The sequence below is a fragment of the Ambystoma mexicanum genome, chromosome 1p, assembly GCF_040938575.1.
Source record: "Ambystoma mexicanum isolate Mex_15411 chromosome 1p, UKY_AmexF1_1, whole genome shotgun sequence".
Taxonomy (NCBI): Eukaryota; Metazoa; Chordata; class Amphibia; order Caudata; family Ambystomatidae; genus Ambystoma; species Ambystoma mexicanum.
Window position 1 is genome coordinate 3,127,514 of NC_090921.1, and position 15,370 is coordinate 3,142,883.

Consider the following 15,370-nt stretch of genomic DNA (forward strand, 5'->3'; position numbering starts at 1 on the left):
GGCCGGTTAGCTCAGTTGGTTAGAGCGTGGTGCTAATAACGCCAAGGTCGCGGGTTCGATCCCCGTACTGGCCACACCTTTTTAAGTTTCCTTTTAAAATTGGAGCTTCATGAATGAAGAACTCTCATTGGACGAATATGAAATCTGTAAAATAATAAGCCGATGTGGAATTCTGAGTAATAGCACAATATAAGCAAAGACTTCCTCTGGCTAATGCCAAAAACAGTTCTTTGGCTCCTGAAATGACTACATGTCCTAGTGCTGTAGCAAAAGGACTGCAAGAAGGCCTCCTCCTCTTCTTAGCCTGTGGTGGCAGCACAGGTATTTCCCTCCAGTCCCAAATTGATAACATCACTCCAACTTTGCAGTGTGCTGACATCTCAGGAGTCTTCTGGCTTCTGAATTGTGGGAGTCGGATCAACCTGCGGGCAGGAGATGGGCCCAACATCGCAGCACAGCACCCCTCTGGCCCGCCATGGGTAACTTAAACTTTGGACACCCCCTGGGCATCCCCCCTTTTTTGCAGGCCCCCCATCAATCAAATCGCTGTGTACCAATCTTTCCTCTTGGTTTCCTCTACAAGGTCTCATTGTTTGGAATAGGTCAAGGACCTGCTGGGATATCCTATCAGCAGCATCCTTGCCCCACTTAGCCGTGCCCAGCTTCTGATCCTGGCAAATGCTATGGGACCTGGGCAGTCATTGCCAAAGAATGGCAACTGATTGATTGCCTGTGCAAATGATAACCATGCCCGGCAAATGTGTGAGTGCAAAGGCAATTGATTAGAATTCCTGTAAATGGAGTAGGTATCTGGCAAATGATAACAGGGTTGTCACCCACTCAACTGAAAATGTTGCAGGCAGGAGGCATGACTGCGCAACGATGCTCAGTACGGCGGGGTAGAAGCGGCTTGGAATGGGGAGTAAGCAAGAGCACAACAAATCTCACAGCTTTGAGAGCAGAGAGTGAGTGTTTAAACAATCATTAACAGGCAGCAACCCCAAAGGGACGTCATTTCACCAAAATGCCAGGGGTAGCGGAAGTGACATCACACGACCCTTGACCCCCTGATGACATCACAGGAAGTGATGTCATTTGACCCCACCCTGAAGTGATATCGCAGGAAGCGATGGAACACAACCTTTCACCCGTTGACGAAACAGGCAGTGGCATCACATAGCACTGTACACCACGAAAAATATGGTTACAATATCACTATAGTGTGATGTACATAATGTGATGTACATTTCATACAAGAATGGATCGCCATATGTATTGTTAAGATCAGAGTGTATAGGCCCATATTCCCAAATTACTGTGAATGCAAGCAGAAGTCCATGACCAAATGATAATGATGTGTTATTATATAGCACTTACGCTTAAGCGCTTTATATAGTAAAAATATACACCCAATATCACCCAACATGTGTTGGTACTCATTTATCGACCTGAGAAAGATGAAAGGCTGAGTTGAGGTGTTTAAGAACAGACTAAATCAGTGACTCACCCCCTGAAGTGTGCCTGAAATAAACCTTTAATGAGTCTAGCAATGATTGTATAGCATTCCAGAAAGACACATTATTTGGTATTCCTATTCTTTCTTATTTAGGGTCAGTGCTGAAAGTGTTAGACTTTTGGCACTCCTGTTCTTATTTTTCTTATTTTTTTTAACGGCCCTGAACAAGAAAGCCAGCCACTCCAGAAGTAAAGAGCTACATGGTGCTGGCCGCAGCCTAGGAGCTTGCATTACAAAACCCCCCCAAAAAAACAAAAAAAGAGAACTTTTTTCAAGAGGTTGCAAGGGAGAACACAGATGTCGCAAGGGAGACCTCAAAGGTCGCAGATGCGACCTCTGGTGACCCCCAACTGACGTCCCCGGGTACAGTGGCAGGGGACATCTCTGCCCATATCAATATACGCCCCAGGGTGAAGACAAAGACTTAATGCTGGGCCAGATTTTACATGCCTTGCACCCCCAATGATTATTCTCTCTTTGTGAAACTAAATATCCTCAACATTGGGGTGGAAAATGGTTGCCATTGGCCAATGGAAGTAATACTAGATGAAGGAAGGGACATGCACCAACATTCAACCTGATGCCTCAGAGGAAGTCCCGTTTTTTGCAGCATGTGTTTGTGCGCATGTGTGTCTTGCAAGTCCCAGGTTTGAAACCTGATAAGCTCGCCTAGTGGGTTAATGCACCTACCACAGCAATCTATATGTAACCTGCAGGCAACACATCCAGTTCCTGGTGAGATACAAGGACAGAAGTGACTTCCCGGAAAAAGACATTTCAAGGAGCATCATCAGTCTTTGATACTTAGAGTCAGAGCTTTAAGTGGGCTGGGGCTAGCATGGGCCGAGCCCCGGCAGTCTCCAGAAAAAGCTCCTAAGCTGGGGCCCTGCCGGGGACTCACCCCCGACTAGCCCCAGCCATGCTCACACCTGAGGCTGCCCGTGCAGCGGCTGCACGGTTACACAAGCTGCCTGCAGGTGTCAGCACTACGGTTTAGAAAAAAAGTAATTGCCTTTTCTTTTTTTCTAAACCGAAGTGCTGTCACCTGCAAGCAGCAGGTGCAACCGTCCAGTGCAGGCTGCCTGGTGGCTCTGTACTCTGAAACAGGAGGAGGGCTGGACTGCCAGGCCTCCTTTTGTTTCTGAGTAAATAGCCATCACCCAGCATGAAGCCCCTGCGCTACTCACGCTGGCTGATGGCTATTTACTCAGAAACAAAAGGCGTGCTGGGCAGTTCAGACCTCCTCCTGTATCAGAGTACAGAGCCATCAGCAGCAGGCATCACTTTCATTCAAGGAGCCTGTGGTAAAGCATTGCAGCATGTGGCTCCTTGAATGAAAAGGCTGCCTGCTGGGTGTGAGCTGTGGCATACTGGTGTCACACCTTTGCTCCGCTTAGCCGCTTCTTTTGTTTAAAAGGAGGGGCTGGGCGCATTAATGGTAATAATGCCAGTGCACCCCAGCTCTGCTTCTTTTAGCAACCCTCACCTCTTAGGCGAGGGGGGCTCTTGATGGGGGCGTGGACTAAGCACACCCATGCCTAGGCCACACCCCTAACGAGAGCCCCCCTCAATTTCTAATCCCACTTAAAGCACTGCTTAGAGTCACCTTGGAAGTGACTTTAGAATAGGTTGCCATAAGTAAGCCAAGTGGCAAATAACTTTGTGGTGCAAAATACCTAAATTGCACTAGTATTATATATGGAGCAACTCTATAGTCATTAGGCATTGAGGCTTGGCCAGGACAGCTGCCCCTCATAATGTAGCCTCGAGCGTGGAGTCTATAATGGCAGCAGTCCGTGGCAGCAGTAAACCTTCCCAAAACTGGTTGTAACTAGCCCAAAGACGACATCTTGTGCAAATGCTCTTATCCAGTGCATGCCAAAGAATGGCCTAGATGTCACCTGCTCCATCTTGTCAGGCGCGTCTCATGGGCTGCAAGTCGCCTTCCCATGTGCTGACCGCAGGCGCTAAGGGCTCAATAGGAATGTACTAAGAACATTGTTCTGCTGACAGCAGCTGCTAGTAGCTGTTGCTGTGCACGTGAGTATAAATGGCCGGTTAGCTCAGTTGGTTAGAGCGTGGTGCTAATAACGCCAAGGTCGCGGGTTCGATCCCCGTACTGGCCATACCTTTTTAAGTTTCCTTTTAAAATTGGAGCGTCATGAATGAAGAACTCTCATTGGACGAATATGAAATCTGTAAAATAATAAGCCGATGTGGAATTCTGAGTAATAGCACAATATAAGCAAAGACGTCCTATGGCTAAATCCAAAAACAGTTCTTTGGCTCCTGAAATGACTACATGCCCTAGTGCTGTAGCAAAAGGACTGCAAGAAGGCAGTCTATCCGTGGTCCTCCTCTTCTTAGCCGACGGTGGCAGCACAGGTATTTCCCGCCAGTCCCAAATTGATAACATCACTCCAAGTTTGCAGTGTGCTGACATCTCAGGAGTCTTCTGGCTTCTGAATTGTGGGAGTCGGATCACCCTGCGGGGAGGAGATGGGCCCAACATCGCAGCACAGCACCCCTCTGGCCCGCCATGGGTAACTTAAACTTTGGACACCCCCTGGGAATCCCCCCTTTTTTGCAGGTCCCCCATCAATCAAATCGCTGTGTACCAATCTTTCCTCTTGGTTTCCTCTACAAGGTCTCATTGTTTGGAATAGGTCAAGGACCTGCTGGGATATCCTATCAGCAGCATCCCTGCCCCACATAGCCGTGCCCAGCTTCTGATCCTGGCAAATGCTATGGGACCTGGGCAGTCATTGCCAAAGAATGGCAACTGATTGATTACCTGTGCAAATGATACCCATGCCCGGCAAATGTGTGAGTGCAAAGGCAATTGATTACAATTCCTGTAAATGGAGAAGGCAACTGGCAAATGATAACAGGGCTGTCACCCACTCAACTGAAAATGTTGCAGGCAGGAGGCATGACTGCGCAACGATGCTCAGTACGGCGGGGTAGAAGCGGCTTGGAATGGGGAGTAAGCAAGAGCACAGCAAATCTCACAGCTTTGAGAGGAGAGAGTGTTTAAGCAATCATTAACAGGCAGCAACACCAAAGGGACGTCATTTCACCAAAATGCCAGGGGTAGCGGAAGTGACATCACACGACCCTTGACCCCCTGATGACATCACAGGAAGTGATGTCATTTGACCCCACCCTGAAGTGATATCGCAGGAAGCGATGGAACACAACCTTTCACCCGTTGACAAAACAGGAAGTGGCATCACATAGCATTGTACACCACGAAAAATATGGTTACAATATCACTATAGTGTGATGTACATAATGTGATGTACATTTCATACAAGAATGGATCGCCATATGTATTGTTAAGATCAGAGTGTATAGGCCCATATTCCCAAATTACTGTGAATGCAAGCAGAAGTCCATGACCAAATGATAATTATGTGTTATTATATAGCACTTACGCTTAAGCGCTTTATATTGTAAAAATATACACCCAATATCACCCAACATGTGTTGGTACTCATTTATCGACCTCAGAAAGATGAAAGGCTGAGTTGAGGCGTTTAAGAACAGACTAAATCAGTGACTCACCCCCTGAAGTGTGCCTGAAATAAACCTTTAATGAGTCTAGCAATTATTGTATAGCATTCCAGAAAGACACATTATTTGGTATTCCTATTCTTTCTTATTTAGGGTCAGTGCTGAAAGTGTTAGACTTTTGGCACTCCTGTTCTTATTTTTCTTATTTTTTTTAACGGCCCTGAACAAGAAAGCCAGCCCCTCCAGAAGTAAAGAGCTACATGGTGCTGGCCACAGCCTAGGAGCTTGCATTACAAAACCCCCCCAAAAAAACAAAAAAAGAGAACTTTTTTCAAGAGGTTGCAAGGGAGAACACAGATGTCGCAAGGGAGACCTCAGAGGTCGCAGATGTGACCTCTAGCAACCCCCAACTGACGTCCCCGGGTACAGTGGCAGGAGACATCTCTACCCATATCAACATACGCCCCAGGGTGAAGACAAAGACTTAATTCTGGGCCAGATTTTACATGCCTCGCACCCCCAATGATTAATCTCTCTTTGTGAAACTAAATATCTTCAACATTGGGGTGGAAAATGGTTGCCATCGGCCAATGGAAGTAATACTAGATGAAGGAAGGGACATGCACCAACATTCAACCTGATGCCTCAGAGGAAGTCCAGTTTTTTGCAGCATGTGTTTGTGTGCATGTGTGTCTTGCAAGTCCCAGGTTTGACACCTGATAAGCTCGCCTAGTGGGTTAATGCACCTACCACAGCAATCTATATGTAACCTGCAGGCAACACATCCAGTTCCTGGTGAGATACACGGACAGAGGTGACTTCCCGGAAAAAAGACATTTCAAGGAGCATCATCAGTCTTTGATACTTAGAGGCAGAGCTTTAAGTGGGCTGGGGCTAGCATGGGCCGAGATCCGGCAGTCTCCAGAAAAGGCTCCTAAGCCGGGGCCCTGCCGGGGACTCACCCCCAACTAGACCCAGCCATGCTGACACCTGAGGCCGCCCGTGCAGCGGCTGCACGGTTACACAAGCTGCGTGCAGGTGTCAGCACTACGGATTAGAAAAAAAGTAATTGCCTTTTCTTTTTTTCTAAACCGAAGTGCTGTCACCTGCAAGCAGCAGGTGCAACCGTCCAGTGCAGGCTGCCTGGTGGCTCTGTACTCTGAAACAGGAGGAGGGCTGGACTGCCAGGCCTCCTTTTGTTTCTGAGTAAATAGCCATCACCCAGCATGAAGCCCCTGCGCTACTCACGCTGGCTGATGGCTATTTACTCAGAAACAACTGAGCAGAAACTGCTGGGCAGTTCAGACCTCCTCCTGTTTCAGAGTACAGAGCCATCAGCAGCAGGCATCACTTTCATTCAAGGAGCCTGTGGTAAAGCATTGCAGCATGTGGCTCCTTGAATGAAAAGGCTGCCTGCTGGGTGTGTGCTGTGGCATTCTGGGGTCACACCTTTGCTCCGCTTAGCCGCTTCTTTTGTTTAAAAGGAGGGGATGTGCGCATTAAAGGTAATAATGCCAGTGCATCCCAGCTCTGCTTCTTTTAGCAGCCCCCAACTCTTAGGTGAGGGGGGTTCTTGATGGGGGCGTGGACTAAGCACACCCATGCCTAGGCCACGCCCCCTAAGGAGAGCCCCCCTCAATTTCTAATCCCACTTAAAGCACTGCTTAGAGTCACCTTGGAAGTGACTTTAGAATAGGTTGCCATAAGTAAGCCAAGTGGCAAATAACTTTTTTTGCAAAATACCTAAATTGGACTAGTATTATATATGGAGCAACTCTAGAGTCATTAGGCATTGAGGCTTGGACAGGACAGCTGCCCCTCATAATGTAGCCTCGAGCGTGGAGTCTATAATGGCAGCAGTCCGTGGCAGCAGTAAGCCTTCCCAAAAGTGGTTGTAACTGGCCCAAAGACGACATCTTGTGCAAATGCTCTTATCCAGTGCATGCCAAAGTATGGCCTAGATGTCACCTGCTCCATCTTGTCAGGCGCGTCTCATGGGCTGCAAGTCGCCTTCCCATGTGCTGACCGCAGGCGCTAAGGGCTCAATGGGAATGTACTAAGAACATTGTTCTGCTGACAGCAGCTGCTAGTAGCTGTTGCTTTGTACGTGAGTATTAATGGCCGGTTAGCTCAGTTGGTTAGAGCGTGGTGCTAATAACGCCAAGGTCGCGGGTTCGATCCCCGTACTGGCCACACCTTTTTAAGTTTCCTTTTAAAATTGGAGCTTCATGAATGAAGAACTCTCATTGGACGAATATGAAATCTGTAAAATAATAAGCCGATGTGGAATTCTGAGTAATAGCACAATATAAGCAAAGACTTCCTCTGGCTAATGCCAAAAACAGTTCTTTGGCTCCTGAAATGACTACATGTCCTAGTGCTGTAGCAAAAGGACTGCAAGAAGGCAGTCTATCCGTGGTCCTCCTCTTCTTAGCCTGTGGTGGCAGCACAGGTATTTCCCTCCAGTCCCAAATTGATAACATCACTCCAACTTTGCAGTGTGCTGACATCTCAGGAGTCTTCTGGCTTCTGAATTGTGGGAGTCGGATCAACCTGCGGGCAGGAGATGGGCCCAACATCGCAGCACAGCACCCCTCTGGCCCGCCATGGGTAACTTAAACTTTGGACACCCCCTGGGCATCCCCCCTTTTTTGCAGGCCCCCCATCAATCAAATCGCTGTGTACCAATCTTTCCTCTTGGTTTCCTCTACAAGGTCTCATTGTTTGGAATAGGTCAAGGACCTGCTGGGATATCCTATCAGCAGCATCCTTGCCCCACTTAGCCGTGCCCAGCTTCTGATCCTGGCAAATGCTATGGGACCTGGGCAGTCATTGCCAAAGAATGGCAACTGATTGATTGCCTGTGCAAATGATAACCATGCCCGGCAAATGTGTGAGTGCAAAGGCAATTGATTAGAATTCCTGTAAATGGAGTAGGTATCTGGCAAATGATAACAGGGTTGTCACCCACTCAACTGAAAATGTTGCAGGCAGGAGGCATGACTGCGCAACGATGCTCAGTACGGCGGGGTAGAAGCGGCTTGGAATGGGGAGTAAGCAAGAGCACAACAAATCTCACAGCTTTGAGAGCAGAGAGTGAGTGTTTAAACAATCATTAACAGGCAGCAACCCCAAAGGGACGTCATTTCACCAAAATGCCAGGGGTAGCGGAAGTGACATCACACGACCCTTGACCCCCTGATGACATCACAGGAAGTGATGTCATTTGACCCCACCCTGAAGTGATATCGCAGGAAGCGATGGAACACAACCTTTCACCCGTTGACGAAACAGGCAGTGGCATCACATAGCACTGTACACCACGAAAAATATGGTTACAATATCACTATAGTGTGATGTACATAATGTGATGTACATTTCATACAAGAATGGATCGCCATATGTATTGTTAAGATCAGAGTGTATAGGCCCATATTCCCAAATTACTGTGAATGCAAGCAGAAGTCCATGACCAAATGATAATGATGTGTTATTATATAGCACTTACGCTTAAGCGCTTTATATAGTAAAAATATACACCCAATATCACCCAACATGTGTTGGTACTCATTTATCGACCTGAGAAAGATGAAAGGCTGAGTTGAGGTGTTTAAGAACAGACTAAATCAGTGACTCACCCCCTGAAGTGTGCCTGAAATAAACCTTTAATGAGTCTAGCAATGATTGTATAGCATTCCAGAAAGACACATTATTTGGTATTCCTATTCTTTCTTATTTAGGGTCAGTGCTGAAAGTGTTAGACTTTTGGCACTCCTGTTCTTATTTTTCTTATTTTTTTTAACGGCCCTGAACAAGAAAGCCAGCCACTCCAGAAGTAAAGAGCTACATGGTGCTGGCCGCAGCCTAGGAGCTTGCATTACAAAACCCCCCCAAAAAAACAAAAAAAGAGAACTTTTTTCAAGAGGTTGCAAGGGAGAACACAGATGTCGCAAGGGAGACCTCAAAGGTCGCAGATGCGACCTCTGGTGACCCCCAACTGACGTCCCCGGGTACAGTGGCAGGGGACATCTCTGCCCATATCAATATACGCCCCAGGGTGAAGACAAAGACTTAATGCTGGGCCAGATTTTACATGCCTTGCACCCCCAATGATTATTCTCTCTTTGTGAAACTAAATATCCTCAACATTGGGGTGGAAAATGGTTGCCATTGGCCAATGGAAGTAATACTAGATGAAGGAAGGGACATGCACCAACATTCAACCTGATGCCTCAGAGGAAGTCCCGTTTTTTGCAGCATGTGTTTGTGCGCATGTGTGTCTTGCAAGTCCCAGGTTTGAAACCTGATAAGCTCGCCTAGTGGGTTAATGCACCTACCACAGCAATCTATATGTAACCTGCAGGCAACACATCCAGTTCCTGGTGAGATACAAGGACAGAAGTGACTTCCCGGAAAAAGACATTTCAAGGAGCATCATCAGTCTTTGATACTTAGAGTCAGAGCTTTAAGTGGGCTGGGGCTAGCATGGGCCGAGCCCCGGCAGTCTCCAGAAAAAGCTCCTAAGCTGGGGCCCTGCCGGGGACTCACCCCCGACTAGCCCCAGCCATGCTCACACCTGAGGCTGCCCGTGCAGCGGCTGCACGGTTACACAAGCTGCCTGCAGGTGTCAGCACTACGGTTTAGAAAAAAAGTAATTGCCTTTTCTTTTTTTCTAAACCGAAGTGCTGTCACCTGCAAGCAGCAGGTGCAACCGTCCAGTGCAGGCTGCCTGGTGGCTCTGTACTCTGAAACAGGAGGAGGGCTGGACTGCCAGGCCTCCTTTTGTTTCTGAGTAAATAGCCATCACCCAGCATGAAGCCCCTGCGCTACTCACGCTGGCTGATGGCTATTTACTCAGAAACAAAAGGCGTGCTGGGCAGTTCAGACCTCCTCCTGTATCAGAGTACAGAGCCATCAGCAGCAGGCATCACTTTCATTCAAGGAGCCTGTGGTAAAGCATTGCAGCATGTGGCTCCTTGAATGAAAAGGCTGCCTGCTGGGTGTGAGCTGTGGCATACTGGTGTCACACCTTTGCTCCGCTTAGCCGCTTCTTTTGTTTAAAAGGAGGGGCTGGGCGCATTAATGGTAATAATGCCAGTGCACCCCAGCTCTGCTTCTTTTAGCAACCCTCACCTCTTAGGCGAGGGGGGCTCTTGATGGGGGCGTGGACTAAGCACACCCATGCCTAGGCCACACCCCTAACGAGAGCCCCCCTCAATTTCTAATCCCACTTAAAGCACTGCTTAGAGTCACCTTGGAAGTGACTTTAGAATAGGTTGCCATAAGTAAGCCAAGTGGCAAATAACTTTGTGGTGCAAAATACCTAAATTGCACTAGTATTATATATGGAGCAACTCTATAGTCATTAGGCATTGAGGCTTGGCCAGGACAGCTGCCCCTCATAATGTAGCCTCGAGCGTGGAGTCTATAATGGCAGCAGTCCGTGGCAGCAGTAAACCTTCCCAAAACTGGTTGTAACTAGCCCAAAGACGACATCTTGTGCAAATGCTCTTATCCAGTGCATGCCAAAGAATGGCCTAGATGTCACCTGCTCCATCTTGTCAGGCGCGTCTCATGGGCTGCAAGTCGCCTTCCCATGTGCTGACCGCAGGCGCTAAGGGCTCAATAGGAATGTACTAAGAACATTGTTCTGCTGACAGCAGCTGCTAGTAGCTGTTGCTGTGCACGTGAGTATAAATGGCCGGTTAGCTCAGTTGGTTAGAGCGTGGTGCTAATAACGCCAAGGTCGCGGGTTCGATCCCCGTACTGGCCATACCTTTTTAAGTTTCCTTTTAAAATTGGAGCGTCATGAATGAAGAACTCTCATTGGACGAATATGAAATCTGTAAAATAATAAGCCGATGTGGAATTCTGAGTAATAGCACAATATAAGCAAAGACGTCCTATGGCTAAATCCAAAAACAGTTCTTTGGCTCCTGAAATGACTACATGCCCTAGTGCTGTAGCAAAAGGACTGCAAGAAGGCAGTCTATCCGTGGTCCTCCTCTTCTTAGCCGACGGTGGCAGCACAGGTATTTCCCGCCAGTCCCAAATTGATAACATCACTCCAAGTTTGCAGTGTGCTGACATCTCAGGAGTCTTCTGGCTTCTGAATTGTGGGAGTCGGATCACCCTGCGGGGAGGAGATGGGCCCAACATCGCAGCACAGCACCCCTCTGGCCCGCCATGGGTAACTTAAACTTTGGACACCCCCTGGGAATCCCCCCTTTTTTGCAGGTCCCCCATCAATCAAATCGCTGTGTACCAATCTTTCCTCTTGGTTTCCTCTACAAGGTCTCATTGTTTGGAATAGGTCAAGGACCTGCTGGGATATCCTATCAGCAGCATCCCTGCCCCACATAGCCGTGCCCAGCTTCTGATCCTGGCAAATGCTATGGGACCTGGGCAGTCATTGCCAAAGAATGGCAACTGATTGATTACCTGTGCAAATGATACCCATGCCCGGCAAATGTGTGAGTGCAAAGGCAATTGATTACAATTCCTGTAAATGGAGAAGGCAACTGGCAAATGATAACAGGGCTGTCACCCACTCAACTGAAAATGTTGCAGGCAGGAGGCATGACTGCGCAACGATGCTCAGTACGGCGGGGTAGAAGCGGCTTGGAATGGGGAGTAAGCAAGAGCACAGCAAATCTCACAGCTTTGAGAGGAGAGAGTGTTTAAGCAATCATTAACAGGCAGCAACACCAAAGGGACGTCATTTCACCAAAATGCCAGGGGTAGCGGAAGTGACATCACACGACCCTTGACCCCCTGATGACATCACAGGAAGTGATGTCATTTGACCCCACCCTGAAGTGATATCGCAGGAAGCGATGGAACACAACCTTTCACCCGTTGACAAAACAGGAAGTGGCATCACATAGCATTGTACACCACGAAAAATATGGTTACAATATCACTATAGTGTGATGTACATAATGTGATGTACATTTCATACAAGAATGGATCGCCATATGTATTGTTAAGATCAGAGTGTATAGGCCCATATTCCCAAATTACTGTGAATGCAAGCAGAAGTCCATGACCAAATGATAATTATGTGTTATTATATAGCACTTACGCTTAAGCGCTTTATATTGTAAAAATATACACCCAATATCACCCAACATGTGTTGGTACTCATTTATCGACCTCAGAAAGATGAAAGGCTGAGTTGAGGCGTTTAAGAACAGACTAAATCAGTGACTCACCCCCTGAAGTGTGCCTGAAATAAACCTTTAATGAGTCTAGCAATTATTGTATAGCATTCCAGAAAGACACATTATTTGGTATTCCTATTCTTTCTTATTTAGGGTCAGTGCTGAAAGTGTTAGACTTTTGGCACTCCTGTTCTTATTTTTCTTATTTTTTTTAACGGCCCTGAACAAGAAAGCCAGCCCCTCCAGAAGTAAAGAGCTACATGGTGCTGGCCACAGCCTAGGAGCTTGCATTACAAAACCCCCCCAAAAAAACAAAAAAAGAGAACTTTTTTCAAGAGGTTGCAAGGGAGAACACAGATGTCGCAAGGGAGACCTCAGAGGTCGCAGATGTGACCTCTAGCAACCCCCAACTGACGTCCCCGGGTACAGTGGCAGGAGACATCTCTACCCATATCAACATACGCCCCAGGGTGAAGACAAAGACTTAATTCTGGGCCAGATTTTACATGCCTCGCACCCCCAATGATTAATCTCTCTTTGTGAAACTAAATATCTTCAACATTGGGGTGGAAAATGGTTGCCATCGGCCAATGGAAGTAATACTAGATGAAGGAAGGGACATGCACCAACATTCAACCTGATGCCTCAGAGGAAGTCCAGTTTTTTGCAGCATGTGTTTGTGTGCATGTGTGTCTTGCAAGTCCCAGGTTTGACACCTGATAAGCTCGCCTAGTGGGTTAATGCACCTACCACAGCAATCTATATGTAACCTGCAGGCAACACATCCAGTTCCTGGTGAGATACACGGACAGAGGTGACTTCCCGGAAAAAAGACATTTCAAGGAGCATCATCAGTCTTTGATACTTAGAGGCAGAGCTTTAAGTGGGCTGGGGCTAGCATGGGCCGAGATCCGGCAGTCTCCAGAAAAGGCTCCTAAGCCGGGGCCCTGCCGGGGACTCACCCCCAACTAGACCCAGCCATGCTGACACCTGAGGCCGCCCGTGCAGCGGCTGCACGGTTACACAAGCTGCGTGCAGGTGTCAGCACTACGGATTAGAAAAAAAGTAATTGCCTTTTCTTTTTTTCTAAACCGAAGTGCTGTCACCTGCAAGCAGCAGGTGCAACCGTCCAGTGCAGGCTGCCTGGTGGCTCTGTACTCTGAAACAGGAGGAGGGCTGGACTGCCAGGCCTCCTTTTGTTTCTGAGTAAATAGCCATCACCCAGCATGAAGCCCCTGCGCTACTCACGCTGGCTGATGGCTATTTACTCAGAAACAACTGAGCAGAAACTGCTGGGCAGTTCAGACCTCCTCCTGTTTCAGAGTACAGAGCCATCAGCAGCAGGCATCACTTTCATTCAAGGAGCCTGTGGTAAAGCATTGCAGCATGTGGCTCCTTGAATGAAAAGGCTGCCTGCTGGGTGTGTGCTGTGGCATTCTGGGGTCACACCTTTGCTCCGCTTAGCCGCTTCTTTTGTTTAAAAGGAGGGGATGTGCGCATTAAAGGTAATAATGCCAGTGCATCCCAGCTCTGCTTCTTTTAGCAGCCCCCAACTCTTAGGTGAGGGGGGTTCTTGATGGGGGCGTGGACTAAGCACACCCATGCCTAGGCCACGCCCCCTAAGGAGAGCCCCCCTCAATTTCTAATCCCACTTAAAGCACTGCTTAGAGTCACCTTGGAAGTGACTTTAGAATAGGTTGCCATAAGTAAGCCAAGTGGCAAATAACTTTTTTTGCAAAATACCTAAATTGGACTAGTATTATATATGGAGCAACTCTAGAGTCATTAGGCATTGAGGCTTGGACAGGACAGCTGCCCCTCATAATGTAGCCTCGAGCGTGGAGTCTATAATGGCAGCAGTCCGTGGCAGCAGTAAGCCTTCCCAAAAGTGGTTGTAACTGGCCCAAAGACGACATCTTGTGCAAATGCTCTTATCCAGTGCATGCCAAAGTATGGCCTAGATGTCACCTGCTCCATCTTGTCAGGCGCGTCTCATGGGCTGCAAGTCGCCTTCCCATGTGCTGACCGCAGGCGCTAAGGGCTCAATGGGAATGTACTAAGAACATTGTTCTGCTGACAGCAGCTGCTAGTAGCTGTTGCTTTGTACGTGAGTATTAATGGCCGGTTAGCTCAGTTGGTTAGAGCGTGGTGCTAATAACGCCAAGGTCGCGGGTTCGATCCCCGTACTGGCCACACCTTTTTAAGTTTCCTTTTAAAATTGGAGCTTCATGAATGAAGAACTCTCATTGGACGAATATGAAATCTGTAAAATAATAAGCCGATGTGGAATTCTGAGTAATAGCACAATATAAGCAAAGACTTCCTCTGGCTAATGCCAAAAACAGTTCTTTGGCTCCTGAAATGACTACATGTCCTAGTGCTGTAGCAAAAGGACTGCAAGAAGGCAGTCTATCCGTGGTCCTCCTCTTCTTAGCCTGTGGTGGCAGCACAGGTATTTCCCTCCAGTCCCAAATTGATAACATCACTCCAACTTTGCAGTGTGCTGACATCTCAGGAGTCTTCTGGCTTCTGAATTGTGGGAGTCGGATCAACCTGCGGGCAGGAGATGGGCCCAACATCGCAGCACAGCACCCCTCTGGCCCGCCATGGGTAACTTAAACTTTGGACACCCCCTGGGCATCCCCCCTTTTTTGCAGGCCCCCCATCAATCAAATCGCTGTGTACCAATCTTTCCTCTTGGTTTCCTCTACAAGGTCTCATTGTTTGGAATAGGTCAAGGACCTGCTGGGATATCCTATCAGCAGCATCCTTGCCCCACTTAGCCGTGCCCAGCTTCTGATCCTGGCAAATGCTATGGGACCTGGGCAGTCATTGCCAAAGAATGGCAACTGATTGATTGCCTGTGCAAATGATAACCATGCCCGGCAAATGTGTGAGTGCAAAGGCAATTGATTAGAATTCCTGTAAATGGAGTAGGTATCTGGCAAATGATAACAGGGTTGTCACCCACTCAACTGAAAATGTTGCAGGCAGGAGGCATGACTGCGCAACGATGCTCAGTACGGCGGGGTAGAAGCGGCTTGGAATGGGGAGTAAGCAAGAGCACAACAAATCTCACAGCTTTGAGAGCAGAGAGTGAGTGTTTAAACAATCATTAACAGGCAGCAACCCCAAAGGGACGTCATTTCACCAAAATGCCAGGGGTAGCGGAAGT

General features: G+C 47.9%; 5 non-coding genes across 5 annotated transcripts; all 5 read left to right on the forward strand.

The window, feature by feature from the left end:
• TRNAI-AAU (transfer RNA isoleucine (anticodon AAU)) lies at nt 1-74 on the forward strand. The gene has a single exon. It is a non-coding gene; the product is annotated as a tRNA-Ile (tRNA).
• Nucleotides 75-3,568: 3,494 nt separating this feature from the next.
• On the forward strand, nt 3,569-3,642 carry TRNAI-AAU (transfer RNA isoleucine (anticodon AAU)). Its single transcript has one exon. It is a non-coding gene; the product is annotated as a tRNA-Ile (tRNA).
• A 3,509-nt stretch (nt 3,643-7,151) lies between these two features.
• Nucleotides 7,152-7,225, forward strand: TRNAI-AAU (transfer RNA isoleucine (anticodon AAU)). Its single transcript has one exon. It is a non-coding gene; the product is annotated as a tRNA-Ile (tRNA).
• Nucleotides 7,226-10,731: 3,506 nt separating this feature from the next.
• Nucleotides 10,732-10,805, forward strand: TRNAI-AAU (transfer RNA isoleucine (anticodon AAU)). The gene has a single exon. It is a non-coding gene; the product is annotated as a tRNA-Ile (tRNA).
• Nucleotides 10,806-14,314: 3,509 nt separating this feature from the next.
• Nucleotides 14,315-14,388, forward strand: TRNAI-AAU (transfer RNA isoleucine (anticodon AAU)). The gene has a single exon. It is a non-coding gene; the product is annotated as a tRNA-Ile (tRNA).
• Nucleotides 14,389-15,370: the final 982 nt, after the last annotated feature.